The following is a 26,798-nucleotide window of genomic DNA, read 5'->3' as shown; positions in this document are numbered from 1 at the left end:
GTGTGGGATGCATGGATGGGGGGGGGGAATGGCTGACAGACAGACAGACAGACAGACAGACACCAGAGAGTAGTATATGGTGGAGTGGAGTCAAGGAGAATGGTGGTGACTAGTTGAGTAACTTAGGGTTTGGTACTAGGACCACTATTCTTTAATTTGTATATCAATGATATGGGGAAAAATTTAAGAGGGGCTATTCAGTTGTTTGCTGATGATGCAAAACTGGGGAGAACAATAGTTGATAAAGGTAATGCAGATATCCTGCAGGATGATTTAAATAAATTGGCATTGTGGGCAAATGATAATGATTGTCGATTTAATATTGCAAAATGTAAAGTTACATTTCGGGTTGAAAAGGTTGTACATGGTGTATCATATTGATAGTATTGGTTTGCAGGAAATTGATCAGGCTAGGGACTTGGGGATAATTGGCAGGGAATTTGAGCTGTGCTGAAAAAAGTGCTTTTTTAATTGGTGAATAGTCTGACTTCTGTCGAGATTTGTGCTACATTGTTTTTCTGGAATATGAGTATCCTTCGGTGGTTGTTTTTGAAGTTAGTTGTTGTCGCTATATTGTGTATTTTGGTTACCGAGAAGACAGGTCGGAATCTGATGCATAACGGTGGAAGAGAAGACAAAGATAACATAAGTTTTCATTATTTAGTTTTATTTTATTTATATTTAGTATACTTAAATGTATTGTTTGTATTTGTTTGTACTTTTACTTATTTAGTTATATCTATAGTTATACTCCCTTATACTTATTTAGCATTTAGTTGTAATAGTTCCTCGACATTATTTTGAATAATGGCAGCAATATGGCAGTTAAAATTGCAAATAGCATATCAGCAAGTCCTTCCCCATTTAAGGACTCCATTTTGTGTGATATCATATGGAATTTTGTAGCATGCGGGACTTGTGAAATATATGCGTCCCTGCCATACATGCAACTGAGAGAAGGGGAAATACGTATATGCACAAAATGCAGGCAATAGGGGGGGAACTTGGTGAGTTAGAGATGACTATAACTAACCTCGTTGAGTCAGAGGTGGGAGATTCTCCACATAGAGAGATGAGTGGTATGATAGAGGGAGGGAATAGGGAGAGAAATATGAATAAAATAATGAGAGTGGAGAGTATGGAAAGGTTGAATGATTGTGAAGTTTTTGGAGATGGTCTCAATCGGGAGGTTCAATGGCAAATAAAAGTGGCTGACTTGCAGAGAGAGAGAGAGAGAGAGATGAGATGAAAGAGCAGGTGGAATTTCTAGGGAATGAGATGAGAATTGTGAAAGATGAGATTAGGCAAATGAAGAGACGAATGCAAGGCGAATCAGAGTAGGAGTGAGAGAGAGTTATGGGAATGATAGAAGAGGACAGAATAGGAACAGTAGAAGAGAGGAAATGAGAGAGAGTTATTGGAATGATAGAAGAGGAGAGAATATGATAAGTGGAAGAGAGGAAATGAGAGAGAGAGAGAGAGAGAGAGAGAGAGAGATGGGAATGATAGAAGAGGAGAGAATAGGAACAGTGGAAGAGAGGGAATGAGAGAGAGTTATGGGAATGATAGAAGAGAAATGGAAACAGTAGGAGAGAGGGAATGAGAACAATGCGAGGGAGCACTGGAACCAGGGATAGCGATGTCAGGAAGTAGGTAAGTAGGAGAACACTGAGAGAAAGTATTAGAGGAAAGAGAGTGAGGGATGCATGTGAGCAATCGAGGAACAGGGTGGTAAGAGGTGTAATGTATGGGGACTCAATGATCCTTGGTGTGCAGGATAGGATGCGTGAGGAGTGTTTGCCTGGAGGAATGATAGCAAGTGTGACTATGGCATTTAAGAGGAGTGAAAAGGTGGATGAGATGATGACTTGGGAGGTAATGTAAATTGGGTAGCGAGAGATATGAGATTCTTACTTGAGGTTGTACGAAAGAAGATGCAAAGAGGAAAGATAGTATGCGTATGATATTGATGAGCTGAGCAGAAGAGCAGTAATATTGAATAACATAATAGCTACAATGTGTAAGAAGAGAGGATTGGAATATGTAGATGCTTGGAGAGTGTTTGAGGACAGAAAGGAATTGTATGTGAGCGACCGCTTGCATTTGAATGAGGAAGGATGTAGGCATCTGGAGAGATTGCTGTTCTGAACGAGTCAGTGTCTAAATGTAGGAAAACTAGAATGCCCACGGTGGATGGTAGCAGGGTTGGCCTCTTGTAGGAATGGGAACTTGGGAGAAGGGGGACGACATCAGGTAATGCTGAGCCCAGTGGAGTCTAAAGGGGATAATGCTGGGTATAGAAACAGTGACATTTTTATGCTCTATACTAATGCCAGGAGTATCTGTAATAAAGGAGAAGAATTGATGGCACTGATAGTATCAGCCTGGCCAAAGATTATTGGGATCACTGAGATGTGGTTGACAGAAGAGGATATAATAACAGGAATAGAAGTACCAGGGTCCAGCATTTTTCGGCAGGATAGGATGAGAAAGCGTGGTGGTGGAGTACTGCTTATGCTAAGTGATGACTTATGTCCTCTAATAGTGGAGGCTTTGGAAGGCATATGGTGTGGGAAGAACAGGATATTTAGTGGGTTATTGCTACAGAGGGTGGGGACAGGAGATGTTTAGACAGTTGAGCTTGGCAAGTGTAAGAAGAATTATTCTTATGAGAGATTTTAACTACAGCAGTATAAATTGGGGAGAGGAAGATGCATGTAGCAATAAGGGAATGGAATTTCTAGAATTCTTGAGGGACAAATGTCTTAGGCAACATGTAATAGAGGGAACAAGAGGTTCATGAGTTTTGGATTTGGTCATAGCATCAGAAGAATTGATAATAAGTGAGATGACGTCTCTCCCACCAGTTGGAGAGAGTGTGATCATGTGGTTTTGACCTCGAAGATAAATAGACGTGCAGAATTATCGAAGAAACAGGAACGTATGTGGAATTATAATTATAAGTGATTATATTAGTCTTAGACATCAACTTGGGGAAGTTCCATGGAGGAAGGAATTGGAAGACTTGGATATCATTAATGCTTGGGAAATTGTGAAGGAATATTTGTTAGAAGCAATAGTAAACTGTATTCCAACAATTTGGTGTAAAGTGGATGAAAAACCATATCAAACAGGAACTGCAGGTGAAAAAGAGGCTATGGAAGAGATATAAGGATCAGATGCATGAAGAATATGTGACACAGGCAGGAGAGTGACTAGTATGGTAAGGAAGGCAAAACTGGAATACAAGAAGAGATCGGCCCTAAGATCCAAAGAAAATCCTAGGGAATTTTTTAGCTATATGGCCAGGAGAAATGATTTTGGAAGAATGACATTGTGGGATAAAAATGGGAATAGAGTGACTGATGCAGAATACATAGTGGAATTGTTCAATGAATATTTTATTGGAGTATTTCATCCTGGAGGAGTATGAATATTTTATTGGAGTATTCTTTCTTTTAGGGTTACACGGTGATCAGCACTCATATTTGTAGATTTAGGGACTCAAAAACACACGTGTTGAACAGATTATTTTATTAATTACAAATAAAATAAAACTTGACGTTTCGACCTCTATATCGAGGTCATCATCGGAAGAATACAACTGTATACAGAACCAAGCTACATGCTTATGCTTTCTATATCAGTAAACTAAATCTACGTAGTTAATAAATCTTTTTTCTAGCCTGACCTCTAGTGATAGAAAGGAAAAACAAAAATAAAGAAAGAAAGAAAGAAAATTATATATATATAAAAAAAAAAAAATATATATATATATATACAGGGTGTTCGGGATAAATTTGACAGTTTCGTAAGGAAAAAGAAAATCTTCTTTGTATCTATTAAATTTAATGAATTGACAAAAAAAAACATTACAGGCAGAGTTAATTACAATACTATCAACAATATTTACTCAAAATAACCACCATTAGCATCGATCACAGCTTCAATTCTGCTTCGGAACCTCGAACAAGCTGATGCTACAGTCTCCCTGGGAAGGGCCGCAAAAACTGTTTTAATTTTATCCATTAACTGGGCTTTTGTATTACTGGAAGTGCGATTGGTGTCTTTTTCAACTGCGCCCCATACAAAATAATCCATGGGGTTAAGGTCTGGGGAGTTTGGAGGCCAAACATTTGGACTGGTGAAGTCGTAGAAATTTTCAGACAACCATTTTTGACTTTTCCCAGAGGTGTGGCAAAGGGCCGAATCCTGCTGCCATACATACGGCCTACCATTGGCTACCCTTGCTATCCAGGGCTTGACTACAGTTAGCAACTCCACGAACAAAGCCCGAATTCCAATGCCAGGGTTCTTCAACACCTGTTCCTGCAGATTTGCGAGGAATTCTGCTGTACGAACGCAATCAGATCGTCTGCTAGGGATCTTTCTTCTTGCTACATCCTCGTAGTCACCATTGCAAGTCTCTAGTTCATGCCTGATTGTTTTTACTGTATTCAGGGAGCATTGGGCAGCAGTCGTAATATCCTTATTTTGATGGCGGGCACGAATCATCATGATACAAGTTATTCTCTTCCATGATTCAGGTGGGTTCCAGCTATCCATCCTTTCTGACATCTTGTATATGAATGAAGAAGGGTCCAAACTTTTAAATGAAGAGAAGTGTGTGTTAATACATGTAACTTACGGAAAAATATAATTAATTATAAATATGTCAAATTTATCCCGAACACCCTGTATATATATATATATATATATATATATATATATATAAATAAAAAAAAAAAAAAAAAAAAAAAATTATATATATATTATAAATAGATAAATGCAACTACAATAAACTGTTAGAGTCCTCATGTATTAATATTCTGGATAGTTACAAAATGATTTCTTTCAGTTACTATTGAATGTTCTAAACACTTCACCAGGTTGTCTTCTTGTAGTGGGAATTTTTCTAATGCTAGTTTAGGATGTTATACATGTTGTAGATGGGTCCTCCACATTCTTGAAATGGTGAGGCCATCATTTTTGTTGAGATTTGGGTTGTGTTTGAGCGAGATTTTATTGGAGTATTTCATCCTGGAGGAGTAAATTTTAAGACTAGAGGGATAGGGCAGGTTCAAGGTTTAGAAGTGCAGGAAGAGAGTGTATTCCAGATGCTGAGTACTCTGGATGTCAGTAAAGCTGTGGGACTGGATGGTATTTCACCACGAGTTTTGAGAGAATGTGCTAAAGAACTGACAGCTCCTTTGACCCTTGCTTTTCAATGAAAATCTGGCTATGGGAAAGACGCCCAGGAAATGGAAGGAAGGTAAGAAAGCAGCATTGCATAAGGGCGGTAGCAGACTGGAAGTGTCTAATTATAGGCCAATTTGTATGTCATCAGAAGTTGTTAAGGTCTTGAAAAAATTAGTAAGGGACTATATACAGCGTCGGGTAGACGAGGGTAAAGTTATCTGTGAGAATCAACACTGATAACTTTACCCTCGATTTGTTAAGGGTTTGTTCTTGCTTTAGTAATATGATTGCCTTTTATAATAAAGTGACAAGAGCAGTTGGTGATGGAAAGGGATATACTGACATTTTTTTTTGGATTTTGCAAAGGCATTTGACAGGGTGCCACATGATAAGTTGACATTTAAATTGCAGCACATGGGTTTGGATGTTGGGTTGATCAACTGGATTCAGGATTGGCTGTCCGATAGGTATTAGAGAGTTGTGTATGGTGGGACAGTTTCAAGGAGGCATAGGGTTACAGGTGGGGGGGGGGGTCCTGCAAGGCTCACTGCTGGGACCTATATTGTTTAACCTTTATATCAATGACATTGTCAGTGAATTGCAAGGGGATAGTCAGTTGTTTGCAGATGATGTGAAGCTGGGAAGGGTTATTAGTAATAGAATAGATGTGGTAGCCCTGCAAGGATTTGAATTAGCTAGACAAATGGGGAAATGAATGGTGCTGTTGGTTTAATGCAGCAAAATGAAAGGTCTTGAGGTTTGGGGCACATCGATGGGATGCTGCATACTCTATTGGAGGAGCTGTACTGGAGGAAGTAGGAGGAGAAAAGAGATCTGGTAGTGATGATTGATAGAAAACTGAAATTCAGGGAACATAATGCAAGAGTGTGAAGGTAACTCAGAGGATTGTTGCGATACTGAGAAGGTTACTGACCTGCAAAGATAAGAGTTATCGTTCCATTGTATAAGACTCTGATCAGACTGCACTTAGACTATTGTTCTCAAATTTGGTCCCCAGGATTTGAAGGGGACAAATTAACTGTGGAAAGGGTGCAGAGGTGGATAACAAAGATAATTTCAGGACTATACAATGTTAGTTATGAGGATCGGCTGAGGGAATGTGACTGCAGAGTTCAGTAGTTAGAAGAAGAAGAGGTTATGATTGAGACTTTTAAACTGTTGAGAGGTAGTTACAGGGTCGACATTGGGCAGTTCTTTTGCTTGGGGAACAGCAGGAAGGAGTGATGACAAGGGGAAGTTATGAAAAGAAGCTGTGAGTAAGAGGGTGAGAAGTGGTTCTTTGCATGGAGGGCGGTTGAACCGTGGAATGCATTGCCTGATAGTGTGTTGAGAGCATGAATGGTCAACGAGTTCAAGTAGTGGTATGATAGACTTTGTGTTTTCTAGGAAGTGCCTCCCACAATGAGTCTTTTGACATCATGGAGGCCTGAATCATAATAATAATAATAATAATAACAACTGTGGCATGGTTAGTGATGAGCGCTGTGAATGTTTCCATCAGGATATTGCAACGATGGAGAAACGATACCAGGGAAAGTGGTCCACTTTCATGTTGGCTGACTACTGTTGGACGCTCACTAGAGATGATTCTAAGCAGCTATACAAGTAATAGGCAAAGTGATGCCGGACATGTGAAGAGGACATTTACCAGTATGTGTGATAAGTATGTATTACTCTATCATATAATAAGAAACCATTGCAGATTTCACTCTCAAATCATAGCCAATTTTGCATTTTCATTGTCATATTCACATTCAGCACCTTGAAATCTATAATAAATGACTAAATAAATCTGGGGGGGGGGGGGCATGACTTTTGTAAAAAATTTTTTGTCCTGTGTAATCGGCCAATCTGTATATCTGGAGTTATGGTGAAGGTACTAAAGAGAGACATTGGTGAGAAGTAGGATACAGAAATGGGTTGATAACAGCAGTATTCTCTGTGGTTATCAGCATGTTGTTTGTTTAAGGGAGATCATTTTTTTCTAACATACTTATGCACTATATCCAGGTGACAGATGCCTTGGATAGTAGTGTATATACACAGTATATACACTACTGTGTATGCATACACAGTAGTGTACTTCGATTTTTCGAAAGCTTTTGATAGATTGTCTGACAAGTTTTAATAAATTGAAATAGATGGGATTGAATAACAGACCTCTGAGTTGGATCAGAGACTGGCAGTCATCAGAAAGTTGCATATTACTATTATTATTAATACTATTATGTTGACACCTCCAGGGAGTCCAAAGACTCCTTGAGGGAGGGCACCTACTCTACAATTCTGTCTTCACCAACTAACTACACCACTGCCATCTACCGTCTGCTAGTATTTCCACAGACAATCACAAACATCCATGCCCACGGCAGGATTTGAACCTACTGCCTTTTGGCTGGAGAGGGGATATGCTAACTACTCAGCCAACCAGGCTGGCATATGGGGGGGGTGCAGTATTCTGAAAGAGGGATTTTTGGGACCATTATTGTTCAGTTTGTATTAATGATATTTGGATGGGTTTAATTGGTGATATGCAGCTGTTTGTAGATAATGCAAAATTGGGGAGAGCAGTGTATACATAGTTAAGCCATACATAATCATATATGATCTAGAAGATATATGTGTTGATCAGGAGCAATCCAATTCTTTTTTTATAAGAGCATCAAGGAAAGATATAGTTCCATTTGATTCAAGTTCCATATATTAGAATTGATTCTGCGATAAAGTTTATAGATTTTTTGTAAGAAGATGTCTAGTTGTTCACATAAATTATTCCAAACATCAAAGATATCATCCATGTATCGAAGCTATATTGAAGGTTTTGGATTGATCATTAAAATTTTTTCTTCTAGTTGTTCTAAATAGAAGTTAGCAAGAATGGAGACATTAAAGAAAACATCAGATATTCTACATCTCTTCAACTTTATCATGAATTCTGGATTTTTTAGCTGGAATGAAAAGCTTTATCGACAAATTGAAGGTATTGAATGGATTCCCCAATATCTCCCATTCTTGCTAACTTCTGTTTAGAACAACTAGAAGAGAAAATTTTAATGATTAATCTAAAACCTTCAATATGGCTTCACTGTACAAATGATGTCTTTGCTGTTTGAAATAATTAACACGAACAACTAGACATCTTACAAAAAATCAATAATCTTCATTACAGAATCAATTTTGTTCAAAGTTTTTTCACTTGGTTATACTATAAGTTAAAGATGCCAAGAAATTATATCCTTGGTTTAATCCTTTATCCAGGTGTAAGCAAACACCTGTTTAAGCAAAGTTTGCGGTGAAGTAACTTCACAATCTACTTGCATATAGAGGCTAATGACTTCACATCAATTGCCTTAGTATCCCATAATGCGAATCACATATCCTTACAGACATGTATAATGCTATGCATTATGGGAAGGGCCAATACCCAGACCAGTTTCGACCTTTATTGAGGTCTCATCAGTGGGAGCCAGACCTAGAAGAGATACTAAGGTTGAAGTAATGCAGAAGTCATATATTTTCCATATACAAGTAGTCAAAAGGTGTCACTCCTTATGACTAAAATACTCTTGATTACAGCTAGTTATTGAAAGTTTTTTCTTGGCATCTTTAACTTATAGAATCAATTTTGCTATGGAACTATATCTTTCCTTGATGTTTTTTATAAAAAGAGAATTGGATGGCTCCTTATCAACATCTGTTTTTTTGCAAACCTTCTTTTTCAGGTCAATATATATCTATCAGACTTCAGTTCATTACCCCCTTACAAAAATATGGCATTATTAAATGTCTTCTTTCCAGAGCTCATATTATCTGTTCTTCATCTGATCTACTCCAGAAAGAAATTTCTGCAATTAAAGAAACTGTCATTCTCATCAGTTACAATCCCAAAACCGTAGAGATTAGCAACCATTTTTTTCGCCTTCTATTAGAAGAGAAGATTAGCACAAAATTGCCATCCCATACATTAATGACATTTCAGAATGCATTTCTCACACCTTAAAGAAGTTTACTATTTCTACAACTTTCAAGTCTATAAATTCAACGGCTTATTGGTATCATCTCCAAAAGATAAAATTCCATCTCTACTGGTACTTGGAGTCTATTCAGTCCCATGCAACTGCAAGTTATTCTACTTGGGATAAACAGGCCAATCTGTTTCTATATGCCTTTCTGAACACTAGTCCTACATTTCCTCCAAGAAAACAGAACAGACCGAATCTAGTAGAACATAGAATCCATTGGAATGACACCAAATTACTACATAGATGTCCCCATAAATATGAGCATCTCCTTAAAGAAAGTTCTGAAGTACTTCAGTATCACCCAATTCTCAACCTTCCAGTAAATTATTATTAAGAATTATATTGTTTAATTATATAAGTTTTATTACACATACACTTCAATTTATTTATTTATTTTTATTTGTTTTTTTTTATTATTTATTTATTTTATATAATCACATGCATGCACACTTCAAAGTATAATTTTTTACCTTGCTGTCTCACAACTGCATATAAGAGATTCCATTCTGCATATACACATACTTGCCAATAAATTAGAAATTACAGCACATGTGCAGTTTGGCATAGATTCCACAAGGTGTTGGATTGCATCTACATCTACAACATACCAGGTGCTCACCAGACTCCTTTAATTGGCTCAGATTTCATAGCAGAGGAGTTTGCTCCCAGATCTGTTTTTCTAACATGTTCCATACATTTTCAATGGAGTTCAGATTGGGGGGGGTTGTTTTGGTTCCCAGGGAAGATGGTGGAAATTACTGTCATCCTTGCCAAACCACTGCTGAACAACTCTTGTGTGATTTACAGTAGCATTGAGACCAGCTATGATGTATGCTATGGAAACTGTGGCCCTGAGGAAAAGTAACATTAGCAGGATGGAGGTAACGGAGATGAAAATGCTTAGGTGGATGTGCAGTGTGACCAGAAAGGATCGTCTGAGAAATGTAAGAGGAACTATGTAAGAGGAATCGTGAAAGTTACGAACTTAGGAGCAAAGATACAGGAGGCAAGGTTGAGATGGTTTGGTCATGTGATAAGGAGGAAGGATGAGTGTGTGGGGAGTAAGGTCATGCAGATTGATGTGTGGGGGGTGGTGGCCAAAGAAGAGATGGAGGGAGCTGGTGAAGCAGGACTTGAGGATAAAGAATTTGGATGTGGTTACAGCTCAAGACAGGAGGATGTGGAGGAGACCCACTGAAAACAGCGACCCTACTTAAGTTGGATAAGCTGTAGAAGAAGAAGAAGAAGAAAAAGATTGTTGTCCATGAAACAACCATCACCTGCTGGATAAAAAGTCAACTTTGTAGGATGGGCTTGATCGGCAACAATGTCCAGATATTCCTTGGAGGACACCTGACCTTCCAGCAATATCAGAGGACCCATTCCATACTTGAGTTGTGTTTACAAGGCAAGGAAGGTTCATTGCTTCATGGGGTTCTGCCAGACCATCAGTACAGAACAAAGTGTACTATGACTCATCAGACCACATGACTTTTTTCCAGTTTCCAATCATGATGTTCCTGACACCACTGTAGATAAACATTCTGGTTCTTTACAGAAATCAGTGATTTCTATATAAGCATATGACTGTCAATACTAATCCTCTTCAATTCCCTATGTATAGTTTGGTGAGATATGGATCAGGAACAGCCTTCATTGCTTTGGTCAATTGCTGCACACAGGAAATTAAGTTCGGTTTATCTGTACAAGCCTTCTCAGATGACAACGACAATTCTTGTTTCTGACAGGCTGTCTTAGTTCCACAGTTAAGCCTCTTAGACAAGATGTGAGTTATTTCTCTATTGATTAAACACCTGAAATAGCTCATATTTTGAGAAAAAACCAGTCTACTCTGCTGTTTTCAAGATCATGGCTCCAGCCAGATGGGCCCAAAATAAGCTCTTTATCAAACTCCAAAAGATCCTTTGTTTATCCCATTGTGATCAACACTATTGATACTGACCAGCATTATTAAATATTGCTAGAACATGTGGTGATGAACTCAAAATATTTTGCATACATACTGTGTAAGTGACATTTACTTACATCTGCATAAAGGTTTCTAATTCAGTGGCCAGTATTTGTACCTTCATTGTTATTCAAGTTTTTGATTTCTAACTGTTTTTTACTGATGATGATCCAAGATACATGAATCAAAATATCTCTAATGAATCCATCTTAATTAAATATTTTCAACTGTGTCTATGTGTTAATTATTCATAATACAAAGTATTTATTTGATAGTGATTAATGTACAATGTCAGTGCGGTTAGCCTTATGACCGGGGAAGGAGTGTCCCAGGATCGATTCTCGTCGAAGATGTGAGGAATTTGAGGATCTTCCTCAGCCATAGCCAAGTTAGCTGGTCTTGGGCGTGGGCAGTAGGGTTTTTTCTGCCAGTTTATCTGGCGTTTTTCATCCTGCAAGCAGGCAAACCGGCCCCATGAACACACACGGATTTACAGCCATAAATATCTCTAACCCTCCCACCATGAGGGGGGGGCTCAACTCGCCCCAATAGGGACAGGGGAGAAAAAGGGAGGAAACTCCATACGAATAAATAAATAAATAAATGTACAATAAGAATTATAAAATGCAAGCTAGAAAAATTATAAGCATCAATAGATTCTTCATGGGTTAAATAAAGTCAGGTGAATGAATAAATAAATAACTTTGTTACTTCCATATGAGACTGGTCAATTTACCTTCCACTGAAAAGTCTTTATAAAGGTTCTTTGTGTCATACATGGGATTCAAATGTCTTTCCAAACAAAGGGAATGATTACCTTAGTTTAGCATGTGACAGAAGCAATACAAGGTTATGGAGTGTGGATTCGGTGATAGGCTCAGAATATATGGTAGTAAATAATGTATCAATGCTGCTACCATTAGCTCAGCATGATAATGAAGTCCCAAATTAAGGTGTACTTAATTGAGTTGTACTGAACTGAGAGGTGGTCAAGCAACGGAAGAGAACATCCAAGAGAGGATATACTGTATCTGTGAATAATAAGACAGATGATTACAGAAAGCTCTGTAGTCAATAAACATCAGCTTCTAATATTTTAAGAAATGACAACGTAAACTAGATTATTAATTATAAAAACTTTAATTAATAATTGCCTATAATTCTGCAATACACTAAGCAAATGAGGCTGAAGAAAGGCAACAGAAGTTGGTCCTAGAGTCCTAAACAGTGCCCCCCCCCGGTGGGCTAAATTGACATCCAAGTTGGCCTGACAATACATACATTCTCAGATTGTCAGTCATTGGGCTAAAGATTTTAGAATATGTTTCCCAAATTTGAGGCAGTCTCATGCTCCCAAATTTGTTGAGGTTTGAAAAGTTTATCAGAGCTGAGGCAGATTCAAGGAATAGTTCAAATTCAAAGCAAATATAATTTCGTACTTATATTTGCTGCGGTAGAAGAAAGTGGCCTTCTTCCAGCATATCCTGTGGAGCAGGTTGAAAGTACATTGTGTGAGCACTTTGTACTCACACAATGAGTACAAAGGACACTCAGGCCACTCAGGACTCTATGACCATAGCATGGTCATAGAGTCCTGAGTGGCTGTATTGGTGGAACCTGATATTGGCTGTCCACATGTAGCAAGTGTTCTCACTGAAGCCAAATCACCAAAAAAAGCAACCTATCAAAAAAAGAATTTGAAGCTCTGCAAGAAATGAAAAGCAACAAAAAAAAAAATAGTAATTACCAAAGCAGATAAGGGAAATGCCACTGTGGTTTTAAACCAATCCGATTACACAGGTAAGCTTGCCTCTTTACTTTTAGATTGTTCTACCTCCCTCCGAGAATATGATCCCACCAATGCACAAATCAGAACTCTCTAAAGAAGATTATCTCTTGACCTGTGGAAGTGACAAACAGACTAAAATCTTTTAATTCTAGACTCCTCTCCCCAGATATATGGACTACGAAAAATCCATAAGCAAAATGTACCATTAGGTCCCATTGTGGATGGCACTGATGCCCCCACATACAAATTAGCCAAACTTTTAGCCAAAGTGCTCACACAATGTACTGGTAATACACCTCCTTCACACATGAAAAACTCAGTCCACTTTAAAGCCAATATAGAAACCACTCACTCCAACACACTGACATAATGGTCAGTTTTAATGTCTCCTCCTTATTCACCAATTCCACTCAAAGGTAACTTAGACCTCATCCAAGCCAAATTTCTTCCCAATATCTAAGTCCTATTTCAGTTCACCATGAACTCAGGCTATTTTATTTGACAAGGAAAATTCTACAAACTAATAGAGGGGACAGCCATGGGTTCTCCACTCTCTCTCTCTCTCTCCTCTCCTAGCCAACTTCTTTATGGAGACCTTTGAAGAAAAAGCCTTAAACTCTTCCCCACGTAAACCCACTGTCTAACTATTGCCACGTGGGTGATGTGTTCTCCATTTGCTTCATAGCCTGGATATACTCCACAATTTCACAATACACTTAAACAATAAGCACTCCAGGATCCAGTTTACCATGGAAAAGGAAAACAACAGCAGTCTCCCTTTTCTAGACACTCTGATTACACTCCAGCCTGATGGATACCTGGCTTTCCCCATTTACAGAAAACCTACATATACAGTTAGCTACATTCATCAGCAGTCACACAACCTCCCTCTCCTAACAATATGGTATTATAAAAATCCTATATAACAGGGTAAAATTAATCAGTTCAGATAACAATGCCATAACTACTACTGAACTTAACCATATCCTTAACACCTTCTTAGCCAATGGCTACAACCCCAAAAAATATTAAAACCAGATAACCACAACCCTCCCTCCCCCTTCAAAGCAGAGATTACTCTAAATCTATTACCATTCCATATATCTGGGGTATACACCCAAAAAATTAACAAAAATTCTAAGGAAGTATGACCTCACAACCAGTTACAAACAACATAAGAAATTGGCATCTCTTATTCGCTCCACCAAAGACCAGTCACTTCTCTTAGACCGACCTGGAGTATACCAGGCCGTAAAAATACAGTTACAAACTGTACTGTTACGGCTAAATAGACAGGACAGCCAATATCAGGATATCTGAACACAAGGACTACATCCAGTTCCACCAATACAGCCACTCAGGATTTGCTGACCATACTTTGGACACCCACCACATGATACTCAGGAAGAAGACCACTTTATTAGACTTTATTTATCAGAGCTGATGCAGATTCAAGTACTAAAGACTATTTCTTGAATCTGCTTCACCTCTGATAAACTTTCCAAACCTCAACAAATTTAGGTACATGAGACTGTCCCAAATTTATGAAGCATACATTCTAAGATTGTCAGCCCAATGGCAAGACAACATGACATGAAATGGATTAGGAATTTAGCTCACTGGGGGGGGGGGGCACCATTTAGGACTCTAGGATGACCTCTGTTGTCTTTCTTCAGCCTCATAGTGTGAGTGCCTGCATGCACATATAATTGCTTTGTGATCTTAGAAGATGGCAGTGTAACATTGCAGAAATACAGATAGTTATTGGTAGTTATTAATTAAAGTTTTTGTAATTAATCTAGTTTACGTTGTCATTTCCTAAAAAATTAGAAGCTATGTCTAACCAACGTATAAGCTTTTCTACAAGAATCAATAAACATCAATAGAAAAATGATGGACTGAGGAAAAAAGAGAATGAAACAGCATGGAATTGGTTAGGAAATGTCTGACACAGTCAGTGTGTAACTGTGTACCAAATGTCAGATAAAAAAATAAAGTAGGACTGATAAGGGAAAAAAAGCATGATACGAAAAGAAATTGACTGGTTAGACAAAAGCCAAGAGATTCTTCTGCTCTGTGGAAAGCTGGAGAAGGAATAATTATAGAAGGATGGTTGGTGATGGTAGCCATCATGGTAAATAATGCAGGGAAAATAATAATGAGCATTTTGTTAGTGTATATCATACTGGTGTGAATGATTCTGTGTAACACACAAAATGAAGAACCAAAAATTAAAGAACCAGAGGTTTATGAAGTATTGAGTGGGCTATATAGATGTTAATGTGGCTGTGGGAATGAATGATTTGTCAATATGTTTTTTAGGGAATGTGAAAAAGAGTTTGCTACATCCTTGACTGTTGTTTAATGAGTCGTAAAATAGGGAAGTTCCCTCACCCCCTCCCCTCACCTACCCAACCAAGACCAGTTCTTGGCTCCAGCAAAACAAACACATATTTGAGGCAGCATATTTATAAGTGCAGTATTCCATCAGTATGCAAAAAACATTTTTTTTTAAACTTCAACACTGTAATTTTGTAACTGCAATTATATTAAAATAAAAATGACTACATTAGTAGGAAGTTTTTATTTTATGATTTTTGACTCTGATATTTTCTTTACTTCGAAATGAACATTTTTTTTTTAAGTTTGAAAAAGAAAATGTCAAAGTCAACAAAAAAAGGGGAGACAGCTTAAAAAAAAAATATTGCTTGGGACAACAACAACATAAAAAAATTAGAATAAATTCTGTCCCCATCAAAGGGATGGAGAGAAAGCTCAAAATATTCTATTGTACATGAAATGGATGGCATTAGGCAGATGTTTCCACTTATAGACTAGTCTGTATATATGCATTTGTGGTTAAGGTATTGGAAAGACTGATTAGGAATAGAATACAGGATTAGGGTAATAAAGAAAATTCACTACAGTAGTCAGCTTGATTTTATAAAAGATAGAGCTTACCTTCTTGGGGCATGGGTCCCATGCTACCAAGCGCGTCTCCGGGTTGCGGATAGGGGAATGGCCTCTGGATACAGAGGTTAGCGGCGAATAAACAGGGAAACCTGTGAATAAGCAGTCATGGACAGGATGGCATCTACCAACAGGAAGTGGTGAGATAGACAGTGGCATGGTTATCTCTATAAAAAGCCACACATTTCCACTGATGGGGATGCGACATGGCGAGATGTAACCGCCATTAAATAAGTTACAGCCCGCTGGAAGTTGGGGCAACAACAACTTTCATCCTGATCAGCAGAAAATCACCATAAGTGACCACGGTGTAAAGGATACTGTGGTAGGTGGATAATCATGAGGAATGAGAAACGGCTAGCACATTGAACCTCTCTAGAAGGCTATTGCTGGACAAGGAAGGCAAGGTGATACCACTCTGTTCTATTTTTCCCTAGTAAGATAGCAGTATGGATGGACATTCTAAAAGATAGTAAAGCGCACAATGGCTCAATATTTGTGCATGGCAGGGGGGAGAAGCAAGGCTTCCCAGGTCGTAAACCAGCGAAATCCTTGTACAGTCATTGGGACGTGGAATGTGAGAACCCTCCTACAAATTGGAAAATTTGAAGAGAGAAATGGATAGATTAAAAATAGCCATAATGGGAATTAGTGAAATGAGATGGACTGGAACTGGAGACTTTTGGAATGGTGATTACAGAATCATTTATTCAGGTGATGAGACAGCAAAAAATGGAGTCGCAGTGGTTCTCAATCAGGAATGGGGAAGAAGAGTAATCAACTCAGTAAAATGTAGTAGCAGATTGATAATGGTAAAACTAGAAGCAAAACCAACAAATATTATAATAATACAAGCTTACATGCCCACTAGCGACCACAGTGATGATGAAGTTGAGAGAGTATATGTAGATATTGAGAATCTAATCAAACTGACCAAGAAGGAAGATAATCTTATTGTCATGGGGGGTTGGAATGCAGTCATTGGTGAAGGCAAAGATGGTAGAGAGGTGGGAAAGTATGGACTTGGATGCCGAAATGAGAGAGGAGATAGACTTTTGGAGTTCTGCCCCCAATTCAATCTGATCATTAATAATACCTGGTATTAATGTACCAAAAAGAAGAAGGTATACTTGGAAAATGCCAGGGGATATAGGAAGGTACCAAATAGATTATATAATGAAAAGAAATAGGTTTAAAAATCAAGTAAAATCATGCGTTACCTGGGAGCTGATGTTGATAGTGACCACAATTTGGTTTTATTGAAATGTAATCTGAAATTTAAAAAGTTGTCACAACCAAGGAAAAGGCCCAAATGAAACATAAGTAACCTGAAAACAGAGGAAAACCATAGAAACTATAAACAACAAACTGATGAAAGCATTAAAACTGGAGAGAGGGAAAAGAAAAACATAGAGGAAAAATGGACTCATTTGAAGGATACAATAATCAAGGCCACCAGTGACTGCATAGGATCAAGGAAGAAGCAAATAAAAAAACCTTGGATCACCCAGGACATTCTAGATCTAATAGATGAAAGAAGAAAATATAAACCTCCCTAAAGGAAGAAAGCAAAGACAAATATAAACATATAAAAAATATGATAAATAGAAAGTGTAAAGAAGCAAAAGAACAATGGTTTACAGAGAAATGTAAAGAAATAGAAGATTTAACAAAGACTGGAAGAATCGATAAAGCTTATAACATTATAAAAGGAATAAGCCAGCAAAACAAGACACGAAGTACAATTATCAAAAATAAACGGGAAAATACTTATAGATAAGGAAGAAATTTTGGAAAGATGGAAGGAGTACTTAGAAAATCTATATAGTGGAAAAGATCTAGATGCCAAGGCTATAGAAGATGAAACAAGACTTGATGTGGAAGAAATTGGTCCAACTATATTAAAAGATGAATTTGAATGGGCACTGAATGAATTGTCAGCCAACAAGGCACCAGGGACTGATAACATCCCCTCAGAATTAATAAAATACTCAGGAAACATAACTAAGTCATACCTTTTCAAGATCATAAAGGATATTTATGATCTTGAAAGTGCCTCCGTAGCGCAATTGGAAGAACGACGGTACATTGCGCCCTTCGATTGGAATAGGCCTATGTTCGATTCTCGTCGCGACGGGAGGAATTTTTATCTGGACGATTTCATTCGAAGATGAGTTAGCCGATCTCATATGGAGGTAGCAGGGTTTTTTTCTCCTGGAAACTCAGGTTTTTCATCCCACATACAGACAAATCGGCCCTTCAGAACACACGCAACTTACAGACAAAAAATACTAGTGGTGGTGGTGGTGGTGGTGGAGGTGGGTGGTAGATGGCATTAATGGAGATGATTCGTAGTAGAGGTTCGGTGTAGTGGTTGAGACAGTTGTAGGTGTCCTCCCACGATGAGTCTTCGGACTCCTTGGAGGTGTCAGGAATAATAATAATATTTATGAAACAGGGATCATCCCCAAAGATTTTACACACTGCTCTATCATACCCATTCCTAAAGTAAATAATGCAAACAAGTGTGAAAATCATCGAACAATAAGCTTAATATCACATGCTTCAAAAATACTATTAAAAATTATACAAAAAAGACTAACAAAGAAGGTTGAAGAATATGTTGGCAATGACCAGTTTGGATTCAGGAAACAGCAGGGGACAAGAGAAGCAATCCTAGCTCTAAGAACTGTTATTGAAAGAAGATTGGAGAAGAATCAAAATACTCTGATAGTCTTTCTTGACTTGGAGAAAGCCTTCGATAGTATTGACTGTCGAATCAAATGTTTCACCTCCTAAAAACAATAAAGGTAGATTGGAGAGGTAGAAGGCTCATATTTAATCTTTACAAGCATCAAGAAGCCCTAATAGAAGCAGCCAACAATACAACAAAAACCGTAATAGCAAAAATACGTAGAGGTGTAAGACAAGGGTGCTCTCTTTCACCCATATTGTTTAATCTGTACATTGAAGATGCAATAAATAAACTGAAGAACTAATAGAAACCAGAACTAAGATAAATGGAATTGATATTAACTGGCTATGGTTTGTGGATGATATAGCAGTTTTAGCTGATAACGAAAACAAACTGAAAGCCACCCTAACAAAGATGGAAGAAATCTTCACACAGTACAGCCTAAAAATTAATTATAAGAAAACAAAATTATTAATTACAGGTAAGGCAAATCCAATGAAAATAAACCTGGAAATAAATAATAACCTACTACAACAGGTATCCTCTTTTAAATATCTTGGAATTCTTATCACAGAAGATGGAAGAAACCAATCAGATATTAAAGCATGAATAATCCTAGCCAAAAAAGCATTCTATAACAGAAGAAACATTTTTACCAGTAAAGGACTTAGCATCCAGCTCAAAAAAAAAAAAGGCTAGTGAAAACATACACATGGAGTATTCCATTATATGGCTGTGAGGCCTGGACTCTAACAAAACAAGACATGAAAAAGTTGGAGGCATTTGAAATTTGGTGCTGGAGAAAGATGATGAAAATTAGTTGGACAGAAAAAAAAAAAGTAACGAAGAAGTTCTGAATATAGTTCATGAAGAGCGGTCATTAATGAAACACATCAATAAGAGAAGAAAAAGCCTAATTGGACACCATTTGAGGCATGGGGGGACTGATTACAGAAATAATGGAGGGGACTGTAGAAGGAAAGAGGCCTCGAGGCAGACCAAGAATTTCATATATAAATAACATAATGATGCTAACTGGCACTAAGAGTTATGAAGAGATAAAAAGGAAGTCACAAGACAGGATGTTGTGATGTGCTGCTATATTTACCAATTTTCGGATTGATGCACCAAAGAAAAAGAAGAGAAGAGCTTACCTTATGCTATTTTGCATTTTATAATAAAATGATGAATGTGTTTGAGATAGTCTTTGGTCAGATAGATAGTATAATTCAGAAGACCAATCTCCTAAGAATTTGTGCATGTATGAGCAAGGCACTGTTCCTAGTAAAGGAAGGTAACCTGTGGTTTGCCAAAGGTTCTGTTTAACTTAATTCTTAATGATATATCATGTAGATTTTCAGGGAATATTCATTTGTTTGTTGATGATATAAAGTTTGAGAGAGTTATATGAGTAGTAATGTTGATGTCAGGTCCCTCTGAAAAGATAACCAAATTTTTTAACAAGAATGAATTAGTGGGGTTATTGTTTTAATGTTATTAAGTGTAAAGTGTTACACTTCAGAGTTCAAAGGAGTGGGATTATGCTCCAGGAGGAAGATGAGATTTGGGATCTGAGTGATGGCTGACAGTGCTTGATTTCAGCAGAGAGGCACCATGAAGATTACTCAGTACTTTGCTATTATGATTAAGGAACCCAAGTAATCACAAGGTATACAGCAGTGGTTTTACTACTGATTGATCAAACCACATATGGACAGATTTGATCATCTGGTTTCCATAGTGATGATAGAACTATATGGAGATAGCAGGATTCTTTTCCTCCCAAAAATTCAGGTTTTTCATCCCAACAGACAAATTGGCCAGAAACGTGTAATTAACCGACAAAAAATACCATTAGTGAGCAGTAGATTATTTAGTGTATTATTATTATTAATATTATTATTATACCCTCCATAGACAGACTCATCTTGGGAGATTCATTCAATTGACAACATAGTTATATAGAATCTTAAAATCCTTTACACTCCTTGCATTAACAACACACTCACTAACAATTCTCGATGTAAAAAATCTACTCCTCATACTCCTCTTCATCACACTTTTACATAACTTCCAGGAATGACCTTGGTTGTTCTCCTCTCACCTTTTACTCTTTTTATAATCCCCTCTGGATTAATCTGATAAAAATCTCTCATAAACTTAAATGTCTCTATCATATCACCTCTCTTCCTCCTATCCACCAAACTGCAATCCACATTTCTTCAACTTCTCTCAATAGCCAGCATTCCAAACTCCTGATATATTGTCTTAGTCACTCATCTCTGGACCCTCTCCAATGTCTCCACATCACATTGAAAACCAGGTGACCAGATCTGAGCACAATAGTCCAAGTGTGGTCTGACCAGTGCCTTAATACAGTGGCACAATCACTTCCTTATCCTTGCATGTTAGAGTACTTCTTATCATAGCAGTACTATGATGTGCAGCCTTTGCAACACTAGCAATATGACCTCTAAACTTCAGTCTACTGTCAACCATCACTCCCAAATCTTTAATCTCATCCACTTCCTGCAGGACAGCACCATCGATTATAGTACACAGCCTTATATTTCTGCACTCCAAAATGCAACACCTTGCACTTATTGATATTAAAACTACAACCCACTCTTTTGTCCAAGTAAAAAGTCTATTCAAATCTTCCTGAAGGATTTAACATCAGCAGTGCTACTTATAATTCTTCCCAACTTTGCATCATCAGCAAATAACTGAAGATCCCCAGTCAGTCCACATGATATATCATTTACAAAGAAGTTAGACAGCAGGGGCCCAAGTACAAAACCTTGGGGGTATGCCATGGTTACCCTTCTTTTTTGAGACACTGGTCCATCATACACAACCTGCTGGTATCATTCAGAGAGAGAGCAATCTCTGATCCATCTAATCAATATACTACTATTTTCATCCTTTGCAGCTTGTACACCAACTTATCATGTGGTAATCTATCAAATGCTTTGGCAAAGTCTAAGAATATCACTGTATATGATTCTCCCTTATTTAACACACTTCTCACCTTATCATAAAATGCAAGTAAGTTACTAAAACAGGACCTACCCTTTATAAATCCATGCTAACCGTCATAAAGAATGCCATCAACCCAATTCTGTATTCTATTCATTACCAATCTCTCCAATACCTTAACCACAACTGCAGTTTTACAGACTGGCCTGTAGTTGGAGACTTGTCTTAGAACCATGCTTTTGGAGTGCTACTATTTTGCCTTCTTTCCACTCCTTAGGAATCCTACCCACTGTAAAACTTTCATTAAATAACCAGGTCAAGGGCATAACCAACTGTGGTGCACCTTCCTTAAGAATACGTGGTGATATGTCATCCATTCCCACAGCATTATTCACATCTAACCCAACCAACATCTGAAACACCTCTGTTTCTTTCAATTCTCCTAATATTTGCCTGTCTTCTATATATTGTACAGGATCATTTATACCAGTATGATAAATGCTGATAAAGTGCTCTTTCAATAATTCCACTATATCCTTTGTAGCTGTTAGTCTGCCACCATGACTATCCACCAATGTTAATCTGCCATAATTATTCTTCTTCTTCTTGCTTGCCATGTAGCAGAAAAGTTCCCTTGAGTTAACCTTGGCCTGACCAGCCAATCTCCTCTCATACTGCACCTTTTCTTTCTTTAACATGCTCATCACCTTTCTGGCATGCACTTTATACTCTTCATGGATCTGATCACCATCAACTGTCTCGTACCTCCTCCATAACATTTTCTTTTCCAGCATAGCTTGCTTGATTTCACTGTTCATCCATTTCACTTCCACTCTATTTACTCGCTTAATAATCGGTATGCAGTCATACATTGCTTTTGTCAGATACTGCCTTATGAGTTTCTATTGTCAACATCTTTTCCGCTCAGCTCATCTACCCAACTTACTGATGCTAACAGACTAAAGAGCTTCCTATAATCACCTGCTTTATACTTCCACATGTATCCATTTTTGACAGTGACCTTTTCTTGTTTCATCATCACTTCTCAAACAAGTACCTCCAAACTTACCATCTTCAATCAAATGCTACAAACTCAGCTCTCTTGTTTCAAATACTCCTTACTCTTGTGTATAAACATATATTAGTGGATGGTAAATGGCAGAGTGAGCCGCTGTAGCTCAGTTGGTACAGATGAAACCCTTTGGTAGGAAAGACCTGGGTTCAATTCCTCTCAGTAAGATGAGGAACCTTTATCTTGTCTCATTTGACTAAAGGTGAATTAGCCAGTGTCATAATCACTCATGATCACTCTCACCAAGCGACAGTGTCAACACTTCATTAACAACTACATCTTATGAAGTTATTACCAAATACAAAACATTAAAGCCTCTAGTTGCTTCAGTCATGTGCTGCTTGAGATACTTATCTCTCAGAAATTCCACAGACTGTCTCTACTTTTTCCCATACACTATCTCCTCCTTCCAGTCTATATTCCCGTAATTAAAGTCTTCCATCAGGATCATCTTCTTTTTACATGCCCAACTAATTTGCCTAAACATTTCACAATCAGTATTCTCTGCATTCCCTGGCCTATAACAGCATCCTATCAGATGTACTAATCTGCTTATTTCAACTTTGCACCGCATATATTCCAAATCTGTGCATGCACTATCAATTTCCACACTTTGTGGACACAATTCCTCTGCAATCATTAACAGCACCCTTCCCTCCTCTTTTAACATCTCCATCCTTCCAGAAAATTATATAATCTTCTAATTCTATTCCCAACATCACATCCTCCTCAGACAACCAAGTTTCACTTTTTCAATTACTTTTGGGCATACTGTCTTCAATCAATGCTACAAACTCAGCTCCCTTGTTTCAAATACTCCTTACACTTGTGTATAAACATATATTAGTGGATGGTAAATGGCAGAGTGAGCCTCTGTGGCTCAGTTGGTACAGATGAAACCCTTTGGTAGGAAAGACCTGGGTTCAATTCCTCTCAGTAAGGTGAGGAAACTTTATCTTGTCTCATTCGACAAAAGGTGATTTAGCCAGTCTCATAAGGAGGTAGAAGGTTTTTTTCACCTGGAAACTCAGGTTTTTCATCCCCCCAGAACAGGCCTGTGAACACACACAGATTAGTCATGAACACTGCTCTTAGGGGATGCTGCAAGGAGCGATGGACTGGCTGCATTAAATTTGTTGGGAACCCCTTATTAGGGGACTACCCATCCTAAAGGGATGATGGGATGAATCAATCAAATGGCATGGTGTGGATTATGTAGTGTGCAGGTGGTTTAGAAAATATGGATATAAACAAGATATTTTGATTTGATTTTTATTGCTCAAAGACATCATTGGTCATACTGCATCAGGACACAGGTTATAACAGTACATGTGGTAAGTGGTTAGTAGGAAATCACAAATATCTATGCCCTTGGTGGGATTCGAACCTAGCTTCTTAGTTAGAAAGTGGATATGCTAACCACTCAACCAACCAAGCTGTCTGAAAAACAAGAATATTATTTCTTGTCAAGTATAATATTGAATAACAGATAAAGATGCAGTTCTACTGTATAGAACCTTGATAATATAAAACTCTACTGACAATGCAGAGACAAATAACTAAAGCAATCTCATTCATAGTGGAAAATCCAAAAAGTAAACAACTGTTTTATTAGTAAATAAAACATTTCAAAGTTTTATTTACTCAAAAGTTTCAACTACTTATTATGGTTGTCTCTAGGAGCATATACATAGTGCATATAAGAAACAAAACATAGTTAATACACATTGATGGTAATTTGTAATCTTCAGATTAGTAGTAGCCATTATAAGGTTTATCAATCACTTGGTAAAAAAAAACTTCTAGGAGTTTAATATATAATAAATAAACTTACTGAGGGGAAAAGAGAAATTAAATAAATAAAAATTGCAACTTTTAAACACTCTTGAGTTTGTTCTGTATAGAAAATATATATCATCTCGTTTATTACTCATTTAGGTAAACAGTATTTGAATGAATGATAAATGATAACTGAAGGTGAATTATCTGATCTCATACCAAGGTAACAGGGTTTTTTCTCCAAGAAACTAAAGTTTTTCATCCCACATACAGGCAAATTTGTCCACAGAACATATGCAATTTACAAACAAAAAATACTACTCGTGGGTAGTAGATGGTGTTATGTATAGGTAGTGGCTTAGTGTATAGTGGATGGTGAGTAGTAATGTTGTGTGTAGATGGAGGAGGAAGATTGAACAGCGGGGATAGCAGGGTGCCTTCCCATGATGAGGTCTTTGATTCCTTGGAGGTGTCATGTAATAATAATAATTATTATTATTAATTGGAGAGGGATGTTACCAGATTAATACAGAATGGATTATTTAAAAAGGGATGGGAGAGTGAGAGTTGGGGGGGGGGGGTCTAGTTGGAGGTTGTATAGTATGGTGTACAAGTGAGTGATCTGATTTTATATGGAGAGCAAGTGGTAGATGAGTATGTGTTGTTTCTGGAAGTTGTTATTAGTATGAATGAGTTTAAGGTGTGACAGATATTTTATTGTCCTGAGTGGGACCTGTTGCTATAAATCTATTGATAGAAGTCTATTAATAATAATAATAATGAGAAGAATTTGCAGTATTGTTGTAATAATATCTTGCCAGTTTAGTATACCATAGGTGAACAAAATAAAGTACAGAGACAAGGATGCCATTGTCTTATGTATATAGCATTAATAATAAGGAAATCCCATAAATAAGCATAGGAGGGACAAGCAATATTTGGGAATTTTGGAAAAAGCCAACATTTCTCACAGACTTGCACATCTGAAGCAACTCAGAGGTACCATTCAAGTGGTGAAATAGATTTTATGCCTTTCTAGATACACTTTATTATAAAAGGAAACATTATTATTATCAAGCTTCTACAGAGTCAAATCCTTATTGGGAAGTTCATTATTAAATGAACTTCTCAATTAAATTATTAAATCTCTAATTGCTACTACAACAATTAGTTCACCTGATTTAATAGAATCTGCTATATTTGCAACAAGTTATTGGGGTCTGTGTACCACCTCTTCATTCCTTACTTATCATAAATGCTTCTTCAGTGTGATATGATGCTTTGTTTTATCATTAGGATGTGACAGTGTATACTATGTGTTCTTTTATTGGCATCTTTTATTTATATTACTCTTTTCATTTTATCATGATTGACCCAGAGAACAGATATCAACATTTTTGGCAGTCATTTGTATAAAATTCAGTGCATAGGTTGTGATCTTTCTTATTATTATTACAACTACATGGGCATCTCCATGGAGTTAGAAGACTCATTGCAGTAAGTCCACTCTTAAGCTCATTCGTCCAGGCACTCACATCTGGCAATCTATTCCAGTCATTCACTAATCTCTCATTCAAAAAAATCTGGTCCTAATCATGTGCACATTCTACTGCACACTTTTGTCTTAGTGCTGCATCTCTCCACTCCAGAGTGCAACACTGTACTTATGAATATTAAATTACGAACTCCACTCATTTATCTAAGTGAAAAGTCTATTTAAATATATGGACTTGAAATCACATCACTCCTTTCAACTATCCCCAACTTTGCATCATTAGGAAATAATTGAATATCTGCTTTCAGCCCACATGAAATAAAGAAATAAGCTGATATGTAACATGGTTATATTCCTTTTTCTGGGATGTTGCCCCTTTCCCCAAAACACTGCTTGCTAGTATTATTCACAAACACTAGTCTGCTATCTATGGTATGGTGCAAAAAAAAAGAAAGTACTGAACTTCGACAACCCATTCGTTACATGCATTATGAGATATGCCGTTCAACTGCATACACATTAATAGAAGAGTATATGTAGAGTCTATGCCATTATATTTAGCTGCAGCAATAGTGTTGACATTGGAAGAAAAGACGTTTATTGTTGAGCATTATTTTTGTTCATACGGAGTTGGTAGAGCAAATGGTCCAAGCCTACGACATGTTTATGAGCAGGTTATAAAGAAATTCTGCAGGTCATATATTCATTTTGGGGATTCTGATCAACATTTATGTTCACTCACTCACTCACTCACACACACACACACACACACACACACACACACACACACACACACAGCTCATCATAC

General features: G+C 37.4%; 1 protein-coding gene across 5 annotated transcripts in view; it reads left to right on the top strand.

Moving 5' to 3' along the window:
• LOC150107485 (kynureninase-like) overlaps window positions 1-26,798 on the top strand; it is a 413,072-nt gene that overhangs the window by 192,307 nt on the left and 193,967 nt on the right. The window lies entirely within an intron of this gene.

Source organism: Typopeltis vanoorti, chromosome 4, assembly GCF_054136105.1.
Source record: "Typopeltis vanoorti isolate ZY-2024b chromosome 4, IOZ_Tvanoo_1.0, whole genome shotgun sequence".
NCBI classification, from domain to species: Eukaryota; Metazoa; Arthropoda; class Arachnida; order Uropygi; family Thelyphonidae; genus Typopeltis; species Typopeltis vanoorti.
Note: the sequence above shows the minus strand (reverse complement) of the source record. Positions and strands in the feature narration are given on the sequence as shown.